Below are 24,632 nucleotides of genomic sequence, written 5' to 3' on the forward strand. Positions count from 1 at the left end.
TTAAGTTATGGTGAGTAAAAAAAGTGACAAAAACCCTCCACAGGAAAGCAAATATGCAAATATGACTGTATGCTCATCTGCATGTTTTAGGCAGGTCTGCAACCCCGCCTTTCCCCATTATCACCCAGCATACAGCACTTCCACTGCAGCAAGGGATTCTGGGATATGACATGCAAATGAGCACACAGTGTCACTTTTTGCCTCAATAACCATTTTTAACATGGTTCCCTATAGGCTTAAGCTTGCTGCATGGTCACAGCTTTGAGCACATATATATATATTTGCATGATGCAGACACTATACAAATGAATGTGTGAAGGGTGGTTATCGGGCCAGGGTGGCTTAACCCCTTAATTACCTTTGCGGTTTATAACCGATAAGGTGATTAAGGGTTTAATTGATAGCAGAATGTATTTGCAATGTATTGGCTATGTATTTTGTTGGCAACGGAGGACACAGGCAATTTGCTGGCGAAGGGGCTTCATATTGAGGAGGTTAGTAGAACTTTATTTATTTTATTATGCTACTTAATGTGTTTAATAATGGGCAAATAATCTATTATCCCTATCTGGATAATAGTTATTTTGCACATTATTGTACTGTATGTGTCGGGGGGGGGGGAGATTGATGTATTTAATGTATAGGTCAGGTTTATTTTTTTTTACATACAGGGTTGATTCATTTTGGTCTGCGGGGGACCTCTGGAGACCACCTGAGGTCTCCTCGGGCTTTCCACGGGTTCCAGGCTGGAGGTGTCCATGGGGTATACCTGCGGGGAAGAACCGGTGACCCCACGTCTGTTAGTCCCCCAGACCCGTGGAACCCGTGGAAACCGTGGAAACCACCCAAGGCCCCTCAGACACCTGTGGGTCTGACCCGGGGCCCCCCAGACACCCGGGGGCCTACCCGTGGAGACCCCATTGTGGCCCACGGTGACCCATGCAGACCACCTGGTGGACCAAGGCGCCTGGCGGGGACCACCCGTAGGCCTCCCGACCCTGTGTGAAACCTGATGCTGGGCCACTGTGAGGTCAACGGACACCAGTCAGGCCCACCGGGGACTCCCGTGGGCCTTGGGTATTAACCCTGTATGTAAAATAATTAATCATGTATTTATGGGGGGGCACAGGGGGTGGGTTACGTATTGAATAAATATAATGATGTTTATTGTGGTACTGTGTATTGTTTTTCTTGTGGGTACTGGGGGTGGGGGAAGGGGGTATTGGCCCCAAGGGTATGTGGGTAGGCCTCCTGCCTGGGTTAGTGGGTGAGGATGGTTAGGCCTCACGGGATAGGTAGTGGGGGAGGGTATTTAGGCCTCCCGAGTGGTGGGTGAGGGTGGGTTAACCCCTTAATGACTGTAGGGGTTAATGACCGCTAAGGTGATTAAGGGGTTACGGGACATTACATTGGCTATTTTGATTGTTGTGTATGTTTTGCAGCACCGGAGGGACATTGTCAGGATGAAGATGAGGATGAAGACGGCCTTCATCGTGGTTGCCTGGAAAAGGTAAGTGTAATATGTATTTACTGTATTTACTGTATTTATTGTAATTTATATGTATTTTAAATGGGCAAATTCATTATTAAACATACTGGACACCTAACAAGCTCCTATTAAACCCCCAAAATGACCACAACATATATATAAGCATATGAGTGTCACAGAGGAGTGCTACTGAGCATGGCAATATATACTTAAAACCAGAGACAGAACATAAAACACAGACAAAGCTTTGTCTCTGTCTCTGGCTCTGTCTCTGAGCTTTGTCTGTGTTTTATGTTCTGTCTCTGGTTTCAAATTCATTATTATCCATATGTGGATAATAGTAATTTTGCCCATTACTGTATTGTATGTGTTAGGGGGTGGGGGGAGGGGTGTGTATTTAGTAAGAAATATTCTTTATTTGTTTGGAGGCACAACATTGGTACCGCAGTCCCGTGGGTACCCCGGGACTCCCGCTGGGACCCCGGAACTCCCGTGGGTACCCCGGGACAGCAGCGGGGACCCCGGGACGGCCTCGTGGACCCCCAGACTCCTGCAGGGACCCCTGCACTCCCGCGGGGACGCCCGCGGGGTCAGCCGGGGAAACCCGCGGGACCACCGGCCACCCTCGGGGACCCCCGCAGGGTCAGCCGGGGACACCCGCCGGCCTGTTGTATGGGTGTTGCGCATGCAAAAATGTAAACAAAGACATTTTTCAAAGTCCAGCTATTTTGTCACCTGCCTTTAGCTGGCGAGCTTTGTTGAACACAACTTTCGCCTACGATAAGTTTGCGTAGCTTAGTGAATCCCAGAGAAGGGCAGAATTGAATGCAAACAGGTTTTCGTACGAGCAAAGTTGGACTTTGAAAAATTTCCTGAAAAAAGCCAGTTTTAGAACACAAAATGCCTTTTTGCGTGGCTTAGTGAATCGCGTTCGGCGGAACATCACGTTCTAAGAGCACTTTGCGTTCTTTAAACAACTTATCACTGCTTAGTGCATAGCCCCCAATGATTGAAAATATCTGAGTCCACCTATACCATAGCAATGCAGCACTCACAGATAGAAGGCACACAGAAATAGTGAATGTGCATTAACCCCACAGCTTGCTTGAAGCAGAGAAAAAACTTCTATAAAATGCTGCTGCAGTACTTAGCAAATGTCCAATGTGAGGTCACAAAAAGCTTAACCTTTGTGTGCCTCAGTGTCCCTGACTGAGCCACTCATTTGTCTACTTTGTGGGGTACGTGAGATGCTCCTGTAATACGGACGGAGCCCCTGCAATGGACATTGAAACTTTAGCTACTCTGTGGTGTTGGCTGCAATTCCACATGCCTCCGCACGCCTGCGGAAGCGTGCAGAAGCGCCATCTAAAGCCGCTCTCATTAGGAATGATGGGGGGCCTCAGCGTGGCTCAGCACGGGTGAGCGTTGAATTTTTCACCATGTCCTTAGCCTTAAAATTATCAGCACAGAGCCGAGAGGATCCAGTCCAAAGAACCTGTAACAAGTTGTCATTTGATCTCTGCACGGTTGGAATGGTTGGAATCTGCATTGAGCTTAGCAGCACAGCGCTAACCCTTTTCCTATCCTCAACTTGCCCGAATGTTTACCAGCCTGGGGGGTTATTTCCCGCCCCTGCTTACCTGTTGGTTATATATAAAATATAGTTTCAAACTTTCTATATGTTAGTTGCTAAGCATAGAGAGTCCACCATCTCTTACGCTCTCAAAATATATACTGTATACTTAAGTAACAGCAATTCATTACAGTTGTGTTAGCAGTTCATAGTTCAGTTCATCTGTTGGCTTATATATAATAAATATATTTTATAGAATCAGTGGGAATAGAAAACAGGACCATTGGGCCTGTCACAACTCTCTACTTGTATATCAGTCAATCAGTTTCAGTTAAGATTTTTTATATATATATCATTATACACATGTTGTCAAAATTGAAAAAACTCAAGCTCTATTTGTCTATTTAACCAATTTCAGTCTTCATAAACCCCATTACTATTACAGTATTATCATTGTTTTTTCAAATTAGTGTCCAGATGGTATCAAAAATCACATGGGAAGCAAAAAACAGCTCTAGATTACATTACATTTTTATTATTTTTAAATCAAATTCACATTTTTTCTATAATCTAAAAAAAAGCCAAAACTCATCGATGACTTTAGCAAAACCGAAATTAGAACTTTTTTTAGAACCGGAAACAACTTTCTGCTGTAGCACCAAGCACTCTTGTGGCATTCTGGAATTCCTCCACTTAACTAGAGAGCCAGGGAAATGCCGCAGTATTCGACAGGGTGCATATTTTAAAGTGTATTAGCATAAACGTGGATTGCAAATTAAGTTTTAATGTAATAAATTATTATTTAGGTACATTTACTAGGAAACAGTAAGTAGAGAAAAAACATACCCGTTCTTATTTGTCAGGCAACATTTTTAATTGCTAATACAAAGCAAGGTTAAATGTGCATGTTGCCTGGTTTATCAAGGCACCTTTCTTGACATGAGATGCAATTATTTTCATTTCAAGTGTTACTTTGCTGAGTCAGATACCCAATTAAGTCTTCAATGAGCATCTGAGGGAAAAGTGTATTTAATCCCTTTTGGACTTGAGAGCTGTTATAAACTTTTTTTTAAGAATAAAAAACTAGAAACATAATTTATTTTTTATCTTCATTGTTTGACAATTGAGACTAAATTGAGACCATCTTCATTACTAGGGCTTACAATTCTTTATTCAAGCCACACTTTTTAGACGAGCCGAAAATACTTCCAATATTAAACTTGTTGCAAGTGTTGATGGATAATAACTTTCTAGGGTTCTCCAACCCAGGTAAAAGTAACGTTTGCTAGTTATCTTCAACACCATTCTCTAGCTGTCAAGTGATCAGAAAAGCATTGCTACAATATGAATGCTGGTCCTCTGGTAGTAAAAGTGGCTAACAGTAGTAGAGCTCTGTTGAACAATACTATGTGCATCTTCAAAGACTACCCAGAGCCCATGTGGTGCTTTATTGACACTCAGTTGGAGATGCTTTTTCTAGTTATAGCTACAGTTTGTGTCACAATATAGTACTGGGTATGTCACACAGGAAGATAATCAGCCAAAGCTCCATAACATTCACACCAGGTCTTCCGAAGTTCAGCTGTATGTAGCCCCCTGTAAACAGCATGGGCTATAACATCTTCCTACTACTGTGGTAAGTCCTGTTAATGACAGGCCCCAGTAGTAATCATGGGTTTTCCCCCCTTGTAAGCCCTGCCTGATTGATAGATACAAGCCTGACTCTGCTGTAGGCCTGATGCAGAGGGGATGTTCTGTTGATGTCATGAGGGGCGGGGCTGACCAAACTTAGTTGCAGTTCCTGTGTGCTCTCAGTTCTGTTAGTGTTGGAGTGTCTGACTGGACAGTCAGACTGTGTGAGATAGATCATAGGTTCCAGAGGAATAGGGCCTAGTGAGTTATAGGTGGACCAGTGCCCCTCACCCTGCTTAGGGGGTGAGGGAAGAGCTAGCCCCACCCTGAGCGCCCTAGGTTTGGGGTGGAGGCAGGAAGCAAAGACCCCCCTTCAGACCATCCTGAGGAGAACTATTTGGAGGGAAGGAGAGGAGAAGGAGACAGATACTGTACACTGTGAAGGAAGTGTTTTGCTGTGTACTATTGCTGCTGTGTGCTGCTCTAATAAGCTGTGAGTACAATAAAGACCCTGTGGCTTTTACCAAAGACTGTGGGATTTGGAGCATTCACCCCTGGACCAGGGTGGTTCTTCTATACGGGTCCTCTCCCATATCCCTGGGAGCTATAGAAGATGGAGGCGCTGCACCACCACTAAGATACCATGGAGGCCAATACCACAGAAGCCTGGTCCTGTCTCCCCCCATAACACCGCGGGAAGCTCAGGCCCTCCTGCTCCACGCAGGTATGCACCACCACTATGCATGTAATCTGTCCTCACGCACCCTAGACACCACAGATGAGTCTGGGGGGGGGGGGGGAACAAGGGTTACATGTATAAACTGCATTACAGTACAGTAGTTGCACCTTCATTGATTCTGTGTTATTAATATTGAGGGTCAGCATTCTGGTACTACAGTTAAAGCAATTAAACAAAAAAAGCTGGTGTTCTTTCTTATATTGATTGAAGTATATTAAAGAAGTGGTGATAATATGCTTTTGAGACCGTAATGGGTATATTTCTTATTTCTTAATTTTCACAATGTTTACTCTATAAGAGTGTGAGGAAAGAGAAATGGGAAAATCTATTATTTAATTGAATGAGAAATCAAGAATGAGAAATCAATTATTTAACTAAGTGACATCCTCTATACATGTTACACTGCAGGCTTGTCTAGTGAATAATAAAAGGTCTCTGAAGATGCTGCATGTGTAAGTGTAAATAAAGCAGTTTATTTTTTCAGCCCTTTTAGTATGACAAATTGAATGAAACAAAATGCAAATATGTCAATTCAATTTACATGCAGTGGAGATATAGAGACAATAAAGACAAGAGAGACCCCTCTTGTGTCATTGTGTGTGTCAGCATTGTATAATGATGACATTTTGAATTCCAGTCCTTAGAAAAGTGCTTCTATTGTTCAATAAATAATCATGATGGGAAATAGTATTTTCGTACTGCTGTGAATTTCTTATTTTTTTTGCACAATGGAAAAAATTATTCTGCAATTGAATCTATGAACGCATTGTTGTAACGCCTTTATGTCCGCTGACCTGGCCAGTCCCCAGTACTGAGGTGGGTAAGGGTATAACATGCACCTACAGCAGTGACCAGAGTGTGGTAGTAGCGTTGCCGGGCCTGGTGAGTAAGGGTTAACGTAATACTTGCTGAGTGCCAGAGGTCGGAGGGTAATGTCCAAGTGCCAGAATTCAGTGGTTGGAGAGAGCAGCGAAGTGATGTCCGAAAGCCAGGGTTCAAGGGCAGGAGAAGGCAGCGTAGTCAAGTCCAAAGCAGAGTTCAAGTTCAAGCCAAAGGAATCCAAACAGGGGCAGGGACAGGAACCAGGGCTGAAAGAGACAAGGGAGCAAGGCATAGACACTGCACACACAAGAGCAACAGGAAAGCTATGCAGAGCAAGAACTGAGAGGACAGAGTGGGGTTATATGGGAAGAAGGGCCAATAGGGATGAAGGGAGGAGCATAGGTTTGAGTGGGTACTTGCAGGGATAGGTCTGTGAAAGCGGTGGAGGAGACCGGGAGGTAATCGAGAGTTATTGCCTGCAACTGATGGGGGTGTAGCCAGAGTGTGGGGGCGGCAGGTAACTAGAGCGGGTGTGCGCGCCTTCTGTAACACTGTTATGCGCACGCACCGCTCGTGCACCAGAGCGTGGGGGAAGTCCAGCGGAGGAGGCGCACGGCACAGGAGACAGAGGGGAAGGAGAAGCGGAGGAACAGGTAGGGAAAGGGCAGGGATGACGGAAGCACACCGAGGGGTGCATGCACCTCAATAGGGAACCCGCGATCGGGAGCGCGCATGCTTGGTGAGGGGATCATGCGCATGCGCAGAGCGTGAGCCTGGGCGTGAGAACCGTGCCGTGGAGGAATGGCTCAGGGAGGGAGATAGAGATTGGGGACGTAGGGGAGTGGAAAAGGTAGCCACTGTGGGTTCCTGGGGTAACGGGGACACGCTGGCGAGTCCCCCGAACCGTTACAGTATCCCCCCTTGAGGATCGGACTCCGGACGATCCTCCCAAGGTCTATGAGGGAACTTCCAACGGAACTGTCTGAGGAGTGCAGGGGCATGGATGTGATGGGATGGTATCCAGGAGCGTTCCTCCGGGCCATATGTTTTCCAGTGTGCGAGAAACTGAAGTCTGCACCTGGACCAACGAGAATCGAGTATGGACTGGACTTCAAATTCTTGTTGTCCTTGTATGACGACCGGGTTAGGTCTCTGAGGGCGGTCCGGATAATGGGCATTTTGGATCAGGGGTTTAAGAAGCGACACGTGGAAAACAGAGGGGATTTTCATTGTAGGGGGAAGTGCAAGTCGGTATGCGACCGGGTTGATCCTTTCATGGACCTTGAAAGGACCCAAGAATCTCGGGGCCAGTTTCTGGGAAGGAGTCTTGAGCTTGATATTCTTGGAAGACAGCCAAACTCTGTCTCCAGGTTTGAATACTGAACCCACGTGACGTCGCCGATCAGCTTGCATTTTCTGTCTTTGAACGGAAAATTGCAAAGCTTTTAAGATCTTTTTCCAAGAATTTTGAAGACTGGAAATGTGAGAATCTGTTGCGGGAACACCAGAGGGGAGGAAGGAGAGGGGAAGACTGCTGGGATGGAATCCATAGTTAATGAAAAAAGACGACTCGCGTGGATTTGTTTTTTAATGAGTTAATGGCAAACTCAGCCCAGGGTAACAGGTCCACCCAATTGTCCTGCGATTCAGACACAAAGCATCTGAGATACTGTTCCAGCGTCTGATTCATTCTCTCCGTCTGCCCGTTGGTTTGTGGGTGATAACCCGAGGAAAATAGAAGGAAAATGCCAAGTCTCTGTGAAAAAGCTCGCCAAAACTTAGAAATGAATTGAGTACACCTGTCCGAAACATTCGAAAAAGGAACACCGTGTAATCTGAAAATTTCCTTAGAAAAAACATCGGCCAAGGTGGCTGAATTGGGGAGACACTTGAGGGGTATAAAGTGTGTATGTTTGGAAAACCTGTCTACAACGACAAGAATCGTATTCATCCCTTTAGAATTGGGAAGTTCCACAATAAAGTCCATGGAGATGTGTTTCCAAGGTTGTTCTGGAATAGTAAGAGGCATGAGAAGACCAGAAGGTTTGTGTCAGGCGGATGTGCTCTGGGCACAGACTGGACAAGCTCTGGTGAAGTAAAAAATGTCCCTGTTCATCTTAGGCCACCAAAAGTTCCGTTTGATAAGATCTACAGTACTCTTGAAGCCTGTATGACCAGCAGATCTAGACGAATGTCCCAACAAAAGTATTTTGTGGCGAAAACGCGGGGCAGTGTAAAACCGTCCTTCTAGCACCTTAAATCTCCTAGGAATATGAGCCTAGGCTTTATTGATTTCATCCAAGACACCAAAGTTGTTGGCGGAAATAATACACTTAGCGGGAAGAATCGTCTCCGAAGATTCATTACATTCGTTCTCCGTGGAGAACTGACGAGACAAGGCGTCGGCATTGATATTTTTGGTGCCAGGAATATAAGAAATTGTGTAATTGAACCGAGAAAAGAACAAAGCCCAACGAGCTTGACGGGATCCCAACCGACGAGCCCCCTCAATGTACAATATGTTTTTGTGATCAGTGAGGATGGCTGCTGGCTCCTTGGTACCCTCGAGGAGATGTCTCCATTCTTGGAGGTCCAATTTGATGGCCAGAAGCTCACGATTCCCAACATCATAATTTCTCTCTGCGAAGAGAACTTCCTGGAAAAGAATCCACAAGGATAGAGTTTTTCCTGTGGGGAAGATCTCTGAGAAAGCACTGTGCCGGCTCCCACATCTGGGGCGTCTACTTCTAGAGTAAAAGGAAATGAAGTATCTGGATGCTGAAGGATGGGGTCAGACATCAAGGCTCTCTTGAGAAAGTCGAAGGCTTCAATGGCCTCCGAGGACCAAACAGTCGGACAAGCACCTTTCTTGGTCAGGGCAGTGATAGGTAGAGCAATAGTGGAGAAATTACGGATGAATTTCCTGTAGTAATTAGCAAAGCCAAGGAAGCGCTGCACGTCTTTGAGAGAGTTCGGCAACGGCCAGTCGAGTACAGACTTCAATTTCTCAGGGTCCATGGTGAAGTCTTTGTCAGAGATTATATAGCCTAAGAAGGCTGTGGAAGATTGATGGAACAGACATTTCTCCATTTTCGCATAGAGGCGATTAGCACGAAGCCGAGAGAGTACCAACTTGGTATGGCGAATGTGCTCTCCAAGCTTTTGGAGAAAATGAGGATGTTGTCCAAATATACGATGACGAACGTTCCCAAAATGTCCAGGAAGATATCGTTCATGAACTCTTGGAAAACAGCAGGGGCATTGCATAGGCCGAACGGCATCAATAAATACTCATAATATCCCGAACACGTGTTAAACGCGGTTTTCCATTCGTCCCCGTCTCTTATACGAATAAGATTGTAGGCTCCTCTTAAATCGAGTTTGGAGAATATAGAGGCACCTTGTAGACGGTCAAAGAGTTCTGAAATCAAAGGAAGGGGGTAACGTTTTTTTACCGTAATCTTGTTAAGCTCACGAAAGTCGATACAGGGTCTTAAGGAGCCATCCTTCATTTTCACGAAGAAGAAGCCTGCCCCGGCAGGGGAGGTGGAATTTCGGATGAACCCCTTTTTAAGATTCTCCTGGATGTATGACATCATCGCTTCCGTCTCGGGCACAGATAAGGGATAAGACTTGGACTTGGGGATTATGGTTCCAGGAAATAAATCAATGGGACAGTCATAAGAGCGATGAGGGGGTAACACCTCAGCCTGGGTTTTATTGAAGACATCTAAGTATTCATGGTATACCTTCGGCAAAGCAGAGTGGGAAGATGAGGTGGTGACGAGGCCAGCGAGCACGGCAACAGAAGGAGAAACTGTCTTCTCTGTGGCATCAGCCCATTGGATTGGCAAAACATTGGTCCAATCAATACACGGGTTGTGCAGCTGAAGCCACGGCAATCCCAGAATAACCTGGACAGTAGGGGAGTGGAAAAAAATGAAGACCATTACCTCGATATTACCATCCGCAGTGGTCAGGGTAAGTGGAATAGACTCCCAAATGATGAAGGCTGGTTGGAGCGGTCGACCGTCAATAGCCTCCAAGCCAATGGGTGACTTTTTCCTGATTAACGGTTTCCTGGAACCAGGGTCACGAATGATGTGTGAATAATTCCAGTAAGCTTAACTCATGCCTTCCCTCTTCCAAAGCACAACAAGTCCTTTTGTCTTTCTTAGTTTTAGTGAGGGAAAATCACAGGAAGAAAGGTATTTGCAGATGTAGTGTGGGTAGAGAGTGCTTCTCTGTCTGAAGTGCAGCGTATCAAAGATAAGGCAGTATAAAACAGAAAGGCCTTGCTGGGGCAAATAGGCAGGTACTCACTCAGAGTCCAGGGTGAAAAGGAAGTGAGGGGCAAGGGTCACACTAGAAGGGAAGTGAGACTATACTAACTGTCAGCAAGGACAGGGGGGTAGGAATAGCCCACTCTCGGTTAGGAGAATAGAAGATTGCAGGTAACCAACACTGACTACTGTAGGGCTGTGTAAACAACATGTAACAATAATGTTGCATTTTCACATGTAGCTAGCTGCTGGGACAGGGAAAATAACAGGCAGCTAAACTAGGGAGATATGAATCCCATGAGCTGCAAAGGGAGACAGAGAAATGTGGAATCTAGTTCCAGGACAAACGGGATTTGATTGCTGCAAGCGAAGGCGTGATCAAGAAAGTTGCCACCAGACCCGGAATCGATGAACGCTTCAACCTCTACTTGAAGATCCGAACCCAGAAGAGTTATGGGGAGGAATATTTTCTTCAGTAGTTCCTTAGGGAGAGAGGGGCAAGGAGAAATAGTACCCAGTAGAAACCCCTCTACCTTTACTGGGCGTTCTCGTTTCCCGGTTTCAAGCGGCAGTGATGAAGTTGGTGTTCTGGGGAACCACAGTAATAGCAGAGACCCTCCTCACGGCGTCGCGCTTTCTCAGCGGCCCAAAGCTGTTGGCAATCGATTTGCATTGGTTCAGGGGTGTCCATTTCAGGGAAGGCCAATGGAGGAGACCTAGGAGAAACAGGCAAGGACGAGAGAGAACGAGAACGGTGGCGCTCGTGGCGTCGTTCTTGAGTGCGCTGATCCATCCAGATACTGAGGGCAATGAGTTCCTCGAGGGATGAAGGCCGGGCGTGAGCTGCAAGGTCATATTTGAGAGATTTGGACAAACCGTGCAAGTATGCCGCAGCGAGAGCTTCATCATTCCACTGGGTTTCTGCAGCGATGGTGCAGAACTCCACTGCATATCATGCAGCTGACCTACGAGCCTGAGAGAGATGAAACAAGGAAAAAGCGGCAGTCTCCCTATGCGCTGGTGTGTCAAAAACCTGTTGGAACTCATGCCGGAGTTTGGAGTAATCTTGGGTTATATCTGGTCTGTGTTCCCAGAGGGGAGAAGCCCAAGCGAGATCGTCGCCAGTGAGTAGGGCATAGATGTAGGCCACCTTAGTACGACTAGTAGGGAAGTGGGACGGGGACATCTCGAATTGGACATCACACTGATTCAGGCTCCGTCGGCAAGTGAGGGGATCCCCGTCATACCGGTTGGGGGGTGGAATACGTGGCCCCGGATTACTTATAGGCACTGGGACCGGGGTAGATGGTGCCACAGGAGATTCCCAGAGAGACAAATTAGAAAGTTTCTGTGTGACATTAGTGAGTTGGCCGCTTAGGAATTGCCAATGTTCCATGGAGACACCTTGGCCCACCTCAGGGGGGTCTGCATTTGTTGGGCTCTGCATAATATAACGCCTGTATGCCCGCAGACCTGGCCAGTCCCCAGTACTGAGGTGGGTAAGGGTATAACACGCACCCACAGCAGTGAGGGCATGTCCGGAGTGTGGTAGTAGCATTGCCGGGCTGGTGAGTAAGGGTTAATGTAATATTTGCTGAGTCCGGGGTGCCAGAGGTCGGAGTGTAATGTAAAAGTGCCAGAGTTCAGGGGTTGGAGAGTGCAGTGTAGTAATATCCGAAAGCCAGGTTTCAAGGGCAGGAGAAGGCAAAGTAGTCAAGTCCAAAGCAGAGTTCAAGTTCAAGCCAAAGAAATCCAGACAGGGGCAGAGACAGGAACCAGAGCTGAAAGAGACAAGGGAGCTAGGCATAGACACTGCACACAGGAGCTACAGGAAAGCTTTGCAGAGCCTTCTGTAACACAGTTATGTGCGCGCACCGCGCATGCACCAGAGCGTGGGGGAAGTCCAGCGGAGGAGGTGCACGGCACAGGAGACAGAGGGGAAGGAAAAGTGGAGGAACCAGGTAGGGAAAGGGCAGGGATGACGGAGGCATGCCGAGGGGCATGTGTACCTCAATAGGGAACCAGCGATCAGGAGCGCGCGTGCTTGGTAAGGGGACCGCACGCGTGCGCAGAGCGTGAGCCTGGGCGTGAGGACCGTGCCATGGAGGAACGGCTCAGGGAGGGAGATAGAGATTGGGGACGTAGGGGAGTGGAAAAGGTAGCCACTGTGGGACGTGGGGTAACGGGGACACGCTGGGAACCGCGAGTCCCCCGAACCGTTACAATTGCATTGTATTGTATGCCCAGCATTATCATATACTGTCATATACTGACCTTCAGGGTCGATCCAGAGGGATGCTGCAGTATAGCAGATCTTGGGACTGCCAGACGGGAAGCTCCGTTGGGTACTCTAACATGTAGATTCTCCCTAGGACATACAATCCTGTTCAACCTATTGTTTGAGGGGCTGAGGAAGGGAAGCATGTCATGGTATTGGATTTTGAGAAATTAGTATGATAGAGTGAATGGTTGAGATTAGATTAAGAGAAAGAACAAGTAGACAGCTAGAAAAAATTTCAGACAGATGAAGGGCCACTGACAGCTTTCCCAGGACTAGAGTCTCTACCTTGTCCCCTCGGTTGCTCAGCAGAGGGGGAAAATGTGTCTGCTCCCCCCAAGTTGAAGACCCTGTGATTACTCCCCTTGCTTCTCTCAAACACTACCCTTTCTCTCTCTCACTCACCCCTCTCTCTTTCATTAACCCCCCACTCTACTGTATCTCTCTCATTCTCCCCCTCTCTCACACTCTCTCTGCCCTTTCTCCCACTCTCTCCTCTCTCTGCGTACCCACTCTACTCTCAGACTCCACTTCCCTCTCATCTAACTCTGCTCCCATCCAGACAGCCTGCTGTATATCGGAAGTTGAGATCGACTAATGGGAAGATCTAACTTCTGGCTTTAGACAGCCATGGTGTGCCTTCATCTGCTACTGGGCCCGATTCTGTTGGTGGCCCTAGATACATATACATTATATACACAGGTACTGTAGATAGATAGGGGTATATATAAATAATAGTTGGGCAGACACAATAACCAATATCCAGATTTTTAGATAGGTGGTCATTTAATATAGATTTAGAATAGCAAAGTGAAAGAGAGAGTTCGAGAAAGTAAAAGTGAGTAAGATCAAAAAGAAAACAGAATATACACAGACAAAAGCTAACTAACTGTGGAGCTGAGTTCATCCTGGTCCTACTTGGCAGTGGAAGAAGCCCACCCAGATGGCGGATATCGGAACAGCGAGAAAGTAAAAGAGAGTAAGATTGAAAAGAAAATGGAATATTCACAGATAATCATATAAAGTGCATACAGACATTAGTTCATACTGTAGGTCAAACAAAACAGTAGTGACAGACACAACATAAAGACCACAGGCAAACAGATTAATACTCATAAGAAATATGTATTGGTAACAGAATTACAGGTAACAGTGACTATTTGAGGTTGGAGGTGTCCTGGTTAGCTGCTCCATAACTTCCTAATGTCGTGGAGAATCCAATTGATCCAGGAGCTTGGGAACATCCAAGAAGGGCTTCCCCATAGCATCAGTCATAACCAAGTTGAATAGCAGCCAAAAGCACCCACATTATCAACTGCCCTTATATTTGACTTCATACAGCCAAAACAGCATTTAAAGATTCTTCCAGAAGGTCTGCAGTCATTTGACATCATTCATTTTAATGCTATTCATTGATTAAAAGCCCTGGACAAATGAAAACAGTAAGCAGAACGTAACGGAAAGTAGATCTCTACTGGGACTGTACTGAGGTAAGGTTGTGACAGTGCTTAAAATAACACTTACCATCTTACAGATGCAGTCTTTAGTTTCTATCAGCCTCCAGGGACGCTCCCTAAGCAGAAATTCGTGCCTTTACGTGGCGTTCAGATTTATTTAGTTGTCAGATGGAATTATTATTTGTGTGGTTGCAGTTCAGTGCGTGTCCAACATATGGCAAAGTGAATGTCTTTGCCTATGGGGGACACTGAATGCTACAGAGAGATGCAGCTCAAGGTCTGAAAGTATGTGTCTATAAGCCCAGATAAAAAGTATCTATGTTCCTTTGTTAAATGGCCTTGTTCCGTCAATATTTTATCTATGTTACGCCGGTGCTGCCCGCAGACCAGACCCGTCCCCTAAGCTGAAGGGGGATGTGGTAATACACGCACCCGCAGCAAAGGGAGCGTGTCCGGAGTGTGGTACAGTGGCGACACAGTTTATTACACTGCGGCCAGATCCGCAAGCCGGGAGATTTCCCGGCTTGCTAGTGGCCGCCCCTCGGCGTGCCGCGCGTCATAGACGCGCGGTCACGCGTCTTCGGGAGCCTGCGCCCCCTGCACGCGCGTCCAGGGCTCCCCGAGGGAGCCCTGGTGTCCCGCGATCGCGGGACGGCGGCAGGGGGTTCCGGGGGACCCGGCGGACCCGGCAGCGGTAGGGAGAGCGCCCCGATCGGAGGGCGCTCTTCCGCTGCTTCGGCGCACGCCCGTCACCCTCGGGCGCGCGTCAGGCTACTGCTGCGGCCAAGAACGGGCAAATGCTCGAATAAACTTGGCCGCAGCAGTATAAAGTGTTGCCAGGCCAGGTGTAGTAAGGTAGACAATACTTGCCGGTACCGGTTGTAGAGATAGAGTGATGAATGCCGTGCCGAGTTCAGAGAGTGGAGAGTGGAGATAGGTCGTAGTCCAAGCCGTGTTCTCGGGGTTACCAGAGTGTGCGTTGTCCAAGAAGTGCCGAGATCGAGAGCCAGAGGGGAAAGTCTTACGAGCTGCGTCAGAACCTGTGAAAATACTGAGAGAATCCAGAAGTACTTCCATACAGAGACTATGTCGAGCAAAGACTGAGAGCAGAGAGGAGCTAGATAAAGCAGGAAGGTCCAATTAGGAACGGAGGCGGGACAGGAAGAGCTACAGGGAGACACTGCAGATTGGCGCAGGCATAACAGGCCAGGTGAGTCTTGTTGGTAACCTGCTCGTGCAGTGTGCGGGGGCGGAGCCTGAGGTCCGGGGGACGGGAAGAAGAGTGTGCAGACTGAGCGTGCTCCGTAACTCGTGTACGCGCGTGAACCGAGCCAGTGGATGGTGCAGGTGTGCGTGCAGGAGGGCGTGGGTGCGTGCAGCGCTGTACAGAGGAATCGCCGAGGGGAGTGATACCGTGACGGCGGCAGGGGCGGGGAGCCGTGGAGGCCGGTAAGGCAGGATTGTTTTGTGTGTCCAGGGGCTCCCTGCGGGGAGGGAGTGCTCTGTGTGAGGAGCGTGGAGAACGCCGATTCCTGACAGTACCCCCCTCTTCAGGAATGGCCTCAGGACGGTCCAAGAACGGTTTCTCTGGAAACTTTTTCCTGAAGGACGTAAGAAGAGCCGGGTCATGAATGTCCTTTGAAGGAACCCAGGATCTCTCTTCAGGGCCAAAGCCCTTCCACTGCACCAAGAACTGGAGCTGACCCCTGGATTGGCGAGAATCCAAAAGAGAGTGAACTTCATATTCCTCGTTATTTTGTACAGTAATGGGATCCGGTTTACGAGTCTGATCTGGAAAGAAGTGACTGGATAAATGGTTTTAAGAGGGATACATGAAAGACATTGGGAATCTTCATACTGGGTGGTAGTTGGAGCCGGTATGCCACGGGATTGATTTGTTCACAAATAGGTAACGGACCCAGGAACTTGGGTGCCAGTTTAGGAGATGGTACCTTGAGGTGGATATTCTTAGAGGAGAGCCATACCAAATCCCCTGTTTGTAACTAGGCGCTGAACGACGACAACGATCGGCCTGTAGTTTCGACCTGCGGGAGGAGTTGAGAAGGGTAGACTGAATACTGGACCATGCGGTTTGGAGGGAAGAAATGCATTCATCTACGGCTGGTACTCCAGAAGGAATGTTGGGGATGGGAAGACAGGGAGGGTGGAACCCATAATTTATAAAGAAGGGCGACTCCCGGGTGGACTCGTTTTTGGCAGAATTGCTGGCATACTCTGCCCAAGAGAGGAGTTGAGCCCAATCATCCTGGAAATCGGATATGAAACATCTCAGGTACTTCTCCAGGGATTGATTGATTCTCTCCGTTTGTCCATTGGACTGAGGATGATAAGCGGAAGAGAAAGAAGAAGAGATGCCCAATCTCTTCGTGAAAGCTCTCCAAAATTTGGATACGAACTGAGAACCTCTGTCAGAAACAATGGACGAAGGGATCCCATGAATCCGGAAAATCTGCTACGTAAAGATCTCAACAAGGGCGGGGGAGGTGGGTAATCCTTTAAGTGGAATGAAATGGGACATCTTTGAGAACCTGTCCACGACCACCAAGATAGTGTTCATTCCTCTGGACCTGGGCAACTCCACGATGAAGTTCATCGAAATGTGGGACCAGGGGCGGTCGGGAACTGGAAGGGGTAACAGAAAACCTTGAGGCTTTTGACGGAGAGTCTTGCTTTGAGCGCACGTGGGACAGGCGCGGGTAAACTCCAGAATATCTTGAGACATCCTTGGCCACCAGAAATTCCGACGAATGAGATCAGTAGTCTTCTTAAAACCTGGATGACCTGCAGATTTAGAGGAGTGACCCCAAGACAGGACCTCTGGAACAAATTTGGAAGGTACAAAGAGTTTGTTGTCGGGAACGACCAAGTCCTTGGGAATGCGTCTCTGGGAGTGCAAAATCTTGTCAAGATTCTTAAAAGAAGACGTGGCGAGAATCCTCTCATGCGGGAGGATAGTCTCCAAAGATTCCTCTGGCCTCTCTTCAGAAGAATGTATTCGGGAGAGTGCATCTGCCTTAACGTTCTTGGTCCCGGGGATATAGGAAAGGTGAAAATCGAATCGGGGAAAAAAAGGGCCCAACTAGCCTCTGGTGGACCAAGGCGTCGAGCGTTCTCTATGTAAAGAAGGTTCTTGTGGTCCGTGAGAATAGTAAACGGCTCTTTCGACCCTTCCAGCAGGTGTCTCCACTCTTGTAGAGCCATCTTCACGGCCAGAAGTTTCCTGTTACCCACGTCATAGTTCCTCTCGGCAGACGAGAATTTCTTGGAAAAATATGCACAGGGATGTAACTTATCTTGGGGCGTGGGTCTCTGAGAAAGAACGGCACCAGCGCCGCAATCAGAAGCGTCGACCTCCAGGACGAAGGAAAGTTCAATGTCGGGATGACGAAGAATAGGTGCGGATATAAAGGCTTCCTTGAGTGTCTCGAAGGCGGAGATGGCCTCGGATGACCAAGCAGAAGGATCAGCTCCTTTTTTGGTGAGCGCAGTAAGGGGTGCCACAATGGTGGAAAAACTCCGTATAAACTTACGATAATAATTAGCGAACCCTAAAAAACGTTGTATGGCCTTGAGAGAATTGGGTCTTGGCCATTCAGTGACTGCTTGAAGTTTACCTGGAGTCCATCATAAACCACTCATCGGAAATGATGTACGCCAGGAACGGAGTTGAGGTCTGATGAAAGGTGCACTTCTCCAGTTTGGCGTACAAATGGTGTTCCCAGAGACGGGAAAGGACGTAGGAGGTGTGGCGTATGTGGTCCTGGAGATCTTTGGAAAAAATCAGGATATCATCCAAGTATACAATAACAAAAATATTGAGTACCTTACGAAAGACGTCGTTGATGAAATCCTGGAAGACAGCGGGAGCATTACATAAGCCGAAAGGCATTACCAGATATTCGTAGTGTCCACTACGCGTGTTGAAGGCCGTCTTCCATTCATCCCCCTTCCTGATGCGCACCAGGTTATAGGCACCACGCAGATCCAACTTGGAAAAAATCTTGGCCCCCTGTAATTTATCAAACAGTTCGGTAACAAGGGGAAGGGGGTAACGATTTTTAATAGTTATCTGGTTTAAACCCCTGTAGTCGATGCAAGGCCTCAACGACCCATCCTTTTTCTTGACAAAGAAAAACCCAGCCCCTGCTGGGGAATTAGAGTGACGAATAAAGCCTTTTTTGAGATTCTCCTGGATATATTCATCCATTGCGTGAGATTCTGGTAACGTCAAGGGGTAGGTCTTGGACTTGGGTAGGGAGTAACCAGGAACTAGATCGATTGGACAATCGTAAGTCCTGTGTGGCGGCAAGAGGTCTGACTGTACCTTATTGAAAACATCCCGGAATTGATGGTAAACGGAAGGTAGAATAACTTTGGGAACAGAGGTATTGGCCAGCAGTTGCTGAGTCTCGCCTAACCTCGGCCTCCAGGAAATGGGAGCGGAGGAAGTCCAGTCAATGAGAGGATTGTTAAGCTGTAGCCAAGGAAGATCAAGGGTGATGGGTATCCCAGGAGCGTGAATGGCATAGAGAACTAAGGTCTCCTTGTGCAGATGTGAAGACAGAAGCAAGGGAGCTGTCTCTAAGGAGATGTGGGCCGGGGTAAGAGGACGTCCATCGATACCGACGAGTGCGATGGGAACCTTCTTTCTCACTAGTGGTATGTGGTTTACCCTGGCGAATTCAAGATCCACAAAGTTTCCTCCAGCTCCTGAGTCAATGAAAACGGCGGTAGAAGTCTTGAACTTATAACCTGAAAGGAAGACTGGAAATGTAAGTTTCTTAGGGAGTTCATTTTTATGAAGGGGACGGGGAGACATTACACCCAGAGAGAGCCCCTCTGTACTCACTGGGTGTTCCCATTTCCCGGACACAGTGGACACTCCCGAACCAGATGTTCCATGGATCCGCAGTAGAAACACAATCCCCCGGTGTGGCAGAACTGCCGTATCGGTGTGCGGATGCGTTGTACCCCCAATTGCATTGGCTCTAGCAACTCCAGTGCAGGACGAAGAGGTGTGGTAGCACTTGGGGGAGCAGGAGTGCTGCTGAGAGTACTGGAGAACGGAACTTGAAAGTTATGGAAGCGAGTGCGCTGACGCTCTGAGCGGCGTACCTGGATGCATTGATCCACTCGGACGGCCAATTCAATCAGGACCTCCACTTGATCCGGCCTGGATTGGCGAGAGAGTTCGTCCTTGATGGGATCTGCCAGGCCTTGTCAGAATACGGAGACGAGAGCCTCTTGTACCCAGTTAGTCTCGGCTGCTAGAGTCCGGAATTCCACAGCATACTGTGTCACCATCCGCCGTCTCTGAGTGATCTGGAGGAGAGAAACAGATGCCATCTCCCGACGAGTGGGGGAATCGAATACTCGTTGGAACTCAGCTTTAAATGCCGGGTAATCTTGGGTAAGGTCAGAACGTCGCTCCCAAACCGGGGAAGCCCAAGCCAGGGCACTGCCAGTGAGGGGCTTATAAATGTAGGCTACCTTCTTGTGATCAGTATTGTAGAGATGGGGAGCCATTTCAAACAGCACCTCACACTAGTTTAGAAAACCCCTACAATCTTGCGGTTCACCTGCATAAGGCTTGGGGGGAGGAATCCTTACATCCGAGCTGCTAACTGCGCTTGCGGAGTGGGGGCTTACATCTGGTGAGGTCGCGGTCAGTACTCGGTCTGAGAGTACTGCGACCTGGCGTTTAAGGGCCACAATTTGATCCGCCATGGCCTGGTTTTGTTGAAGAAGATTGGAGAGAAACTGTTGAAGTTCGGTCTGGTCTGCGTTTTGTGGGCTCGACATAATGTTACGCCGGTGCTGCCCGCAGACCAGACCCGTCCCCTAAGCTGAAGGGGGAAGTGGTAATACACGCACCCGCAGCAAAGGGAGCGTGTCCGGAGTGTGGTATAAAGTGTTGCCAGGCCAGGTGTAGTAAGGTAGACAATACTTGCCGGTACCGGTTGTAGAGATAGAGTGATGAATGCCGTGCCGATTTCAGGGAGTGGAGAGTGGAGATATGTCGTTGTCCAAGCTGTGTTCAAGGGGTTACCAGAGTGTGCGTTGTCCAAGGAGTGCCGAGATCGAGAGAAAGAGGGGGTAGTCGTACGAGCTGCATCAGAACCTGTGAAAACACTGAGAGAATCCAGAAGTACTTCCATACAGAGACTATGTCGAGCAAAGACTGAGAGCAGAGAGGAGCTAGATAAAGCAGGAAGGTCCAATTAGGACCAGAGGCGGGACAGGAAGAGCTACAGGGAGACATTGCAGATTGGTGCAGGCATAACAGGCCAGGTGAGTCTTGTTGGTAACCTGAGTATTTTCGTGCAGTGTGCGCTGGCGGAGCCTGAGGTCCGGGGGACGGGAAGAAGAGTGTGTAGACTGAGCATGCTCCGTAACTCGTGTACGCGTGTGAACCGAGCCAGTGGATGGTGCAGGTGTGCGTGCAGGAGGGCGTGGGCGCGTGCGGCGCTGTACAGAGGAATCGCCGAGGGGAGTGATCCCGTGACGGCGGCGGGGAGCCATGGAGGCCGTTAAGGCAGGATTGTTTTGTGTGTCCAGGGGCTCCCTGCGGGGAGGGAGTGCTCTGTGTGAGGAGCGTGGAGAACGCCGATTCCTGACAATCTACAACTGCATGTGTGATTATTAATATTTAATTTTGTCTCTTTCTTTATAGGCCAAGACGTCAAAGAGCCAGCCTGTTAGAAGAAGAAAAATTAAAGAACATTGTATATTTGGAAGAAGAGACTTTGTATTACTGTATTATTAATTTTTACTTTGTTAGCGTGTGCAAATAAAAAAATTCATTCTCTAAAAATACTTTTTAGTTGGGTTCAAGTTTTTACTCTTTACATTTCAATTCAATACCATTTAGATGCAATTTAATACACTTACAGTACATAGAACTGTATGATATTGGATCGTGCTAACATGAACGGGAATAAGTAATGGGTTCATTGCAGTTAGATTTCTAAGGCATAATATCTCGTGATCGCGACTTGCGTTTCTAGCCGATATTGCAGACACCGCTAAAATTCAATTTTCTGCCCTCTTTCAAATTATGGGAAAATCGCGTGCAAACTTTTAAAGCGTGTGGTGCATTTCACGGACAAATGGTCCATTCACCAATCGGATTAGTGGATGGACCATTTGTTAGTCAAATGGGAAGTCACAAACCGGACGGTGGATCAACATCTCCTGGAGCTGTTAAAGAAGTTAAGGATAAAGATAAGAAGAAAATAAAAATCTACTCACCCGGGTCACCTCTGCAAACAACTGAGGATTGTGGACTTCTCTGCATCATGTTGTTCTTCAAGATGAGGATCATTGCTTCGTGGGTCAAGAGTTGGTGCCGCAGTTGGATAAGGAGGATGAAAGCTTTCATCCTGGCAAGGGTAAAATACACATTGAGGGCACTGGTTACCACATTGACAATCAATGGGTTTATTGCCTACTGTGTATTGTAATGTCAATTTTATTTTTATTATATATTTATATATTTTTCAAAACAAATGGGTAAAAGCGCTATTAGTCATATTTGGACACAAGTGCTTTTTCCCATTTTTATGTGTGATGATGGTGGTAGAGGGGTAGGGGATGGGGTAGTTGCCCTGGGAGGGTGGCTAGGCTTCTCGGTGTGTAGCGGGAGGGGGTGGGTGTACTGGCCACTAGTTTTTTTTATACCACAGAAACATGAAGGACAAAGAGGACATGGAGAACCAGGAGGACCAAGAGGAAGGTGGCCATCATTCTGGCAGGAGTAAATATAACCTTTATTTACAATATTGTTGCTGGCTAATGTTTTATTTTTTATGAGCAAATGCGCTATTATCCAGATGTGGATAATAGGCCTTTTGCCCATTACAGTGTGTGTTGGGGGGGGGTGGTGATTTGAGGGTAGAGGAGGGGGGTGTCAGGTTGCTATTGGGTTTGAGTGGCTATCTGTGAGCTGTTGAGGGCATAGATTACACAGTGACAATCAATGGATTAAATGTCTAGAGTATTTTTTTTTATAGTAATGTCAATTTTATAATATTTTAAACTATAGTTTAATGTATTTTATTGTTTTGCACTGAATTGATCATTTGAATGGGCAAAAGCGCTATTAGCCATCTTTGGATTCAAGAAATCTCGAGCCAACACGATGTGTGCAAAGAAATACAACCCGAGAAATTATCGGATAACGGCCGCTGCATCTGTAGTTAAAAAACAACCATAGAACCACCCTTGCCAGTGGGACAGATAATAATATTGTCATTATTGGAGATTTTGATAGCTTGCTTCAAACTGGGTTCAAGATTAGAATTAAACCTGTTAGTTTTGTTAAGGTCATTAACAACATCATTCAAGAAGTCTACAACATTTTGAAATGGAAACATTTCTATTAGGAGGATCAAAACAGCGTTTGAGTTTAAAAGGATTTTGTTTCTGCTGATTACTGTTATCAAAAAGATCTTTTAGTTTCAAACTACGATGTATCCTAAATATTTCTATTTCTACTCAAACTGTAACATCCCACAAAACGGAATAAATGAGAAACAATTTTGGAATAAAAGGTCCTTGTTTTCTTTCAATGTGTGGGCAGACATTGTATACTACATCTTTTTTCAAGCTGATATAAAGCTTGTTTCGAGCTGATATTGGGGCCTATGCAGAGAGCAGCGCTATTTCGAAATTCGCCATTTTTTGGAGAAAATCGCGCAGAAAGCAGCAGAAAATGGCGAGTTCCGAAAAACGCGCCAATTTTTCTTTTCTAGTTATAAAACTCGCCTCGCGGCTGGCGAGAACCTCAATCTCGCCAGTTTTAAAAATATCCGTATGCAGAGAGGCGCGAACGGCATCTAGCGGCTGTTCGCGCCAATAAAATGGCGCGATTGTCTCAGTTTTAACTCGCCAGAAAAAACTGCCGCTCGCGGCCATTGCAAAGGGAAAAAAAAAGCCGCGAATTTGTTTTAACACATTTCTGAAGCGCGCATCTCGCCAATTTAAACTCGCCACACGCATCCATGTTAAACATAGCAGAATTCGCACTTTTCTGCATATGGAGATTAAAACTCTCCAAAAAAGCTACTTTTTAATAAATTCGCCAATTTAAAAATTCGCTGCTCTCTGCATAGGCCCCCTAGTCTGATATACATATATACAGATGCAGCGGCAGTTATCCGAACATTTCCTGATTTGTATTCCTGGGCATGCTCAGGTTGTGCCGCATGATTTCTTCAAACTTTCCCGAATTAATACGCGTGTTTACTAGTGTTTTTACTAGTGCAGGCACGCATTCACGGTAGCGTTCACGGAAGAATAACGAGTGAATGTCGCGTGGAATACAGCAGAGTTCACGAAAACAGCTCTGTGAAATTTTCGGATAACGGCCCCTGCATCTATATATATATATGCGTGTGTGTGTTTGTTCTCTACACGTACACATGGCTGAGTGTGTGTATACATAAGCATCCACATGTGTAAGTATTTTGTACATACTGTATACATTTGCCGCTCAAAAACATGCAAATATAGAGATCTAGCAGATGTTATTATACCCATTACCATTTAATACGTTTGGTAAATGCCTGGACCTTGCCTCTACTGTCTTCTCCAACAGTAGCTGCATCAGGCCAAAGTTGTCTTTAAAGTGGGAGTGCTGCTTACCTGTATATTGTATGTTTTATATAAATATATATATATATATATATATATATATATATATATATATATATTTAAAGAAAAAAGAAGAGAGGCGCCAGCTCCATAGCATAATACTATAAAAACAGGAAACTTTATTCAAACATGGAGTAGTCATAAGGACCTATACTCACATGGTTGGTAAAAAACACAATCAGTTAAGACAATCTGTAATTGCAGGTAGACACCGGTATGACAGATAGACAGGTAGCCCAGGGTAATAGGTCAAATGCACCAGGTATTAGGGATGATGTAAAGTTATGGATCAGTCTCTCACAGCCACCAAGATACCTCTCAATAGAGCCAATCCCAGCTGTACAGCAGCGCTGCTCCTAATAGCTGTGTAGTGCTGTAGACGGACGTTCACAGAGGTACACAATTGGAGTCGTTATAATGTGAAATTATAATAGGCTTTATTGTGCTTTTTCCTTTTCATCAGGAAATTATCCAAACACGGGGGGAACAAAGCTTCCATTCACTTGGGAGTATTTCTAGTGAAATCCTTGCAATTAGTTCCCATCTCCATTAGTTAAGCAATTCTCCCAACCCCAAACACATAGCATGCAATAAGCAGATATAAGCAGTCTTTTAAGAATGAAAGTCTTATCTGTTTCTTGGAGAGAAAATCTCACTTCCTGGTTCAGCTTCAGGTGCAGTAGT

This window comes from Ascaphus truei, chromosome 2 (genome assembly GCF_040206685.1).
Source record: "Ascaphus truei isolate aAscTru1 chromosome 2, aAscTru1.hap1, whole genome shotgun sequence".
Classification (NCBI taxonomy): Eukaryota; Metazoa; Chordata; class Amphibia; order Anura; family Ascaphidae; genus Ascaphus; species Ascaphus truei.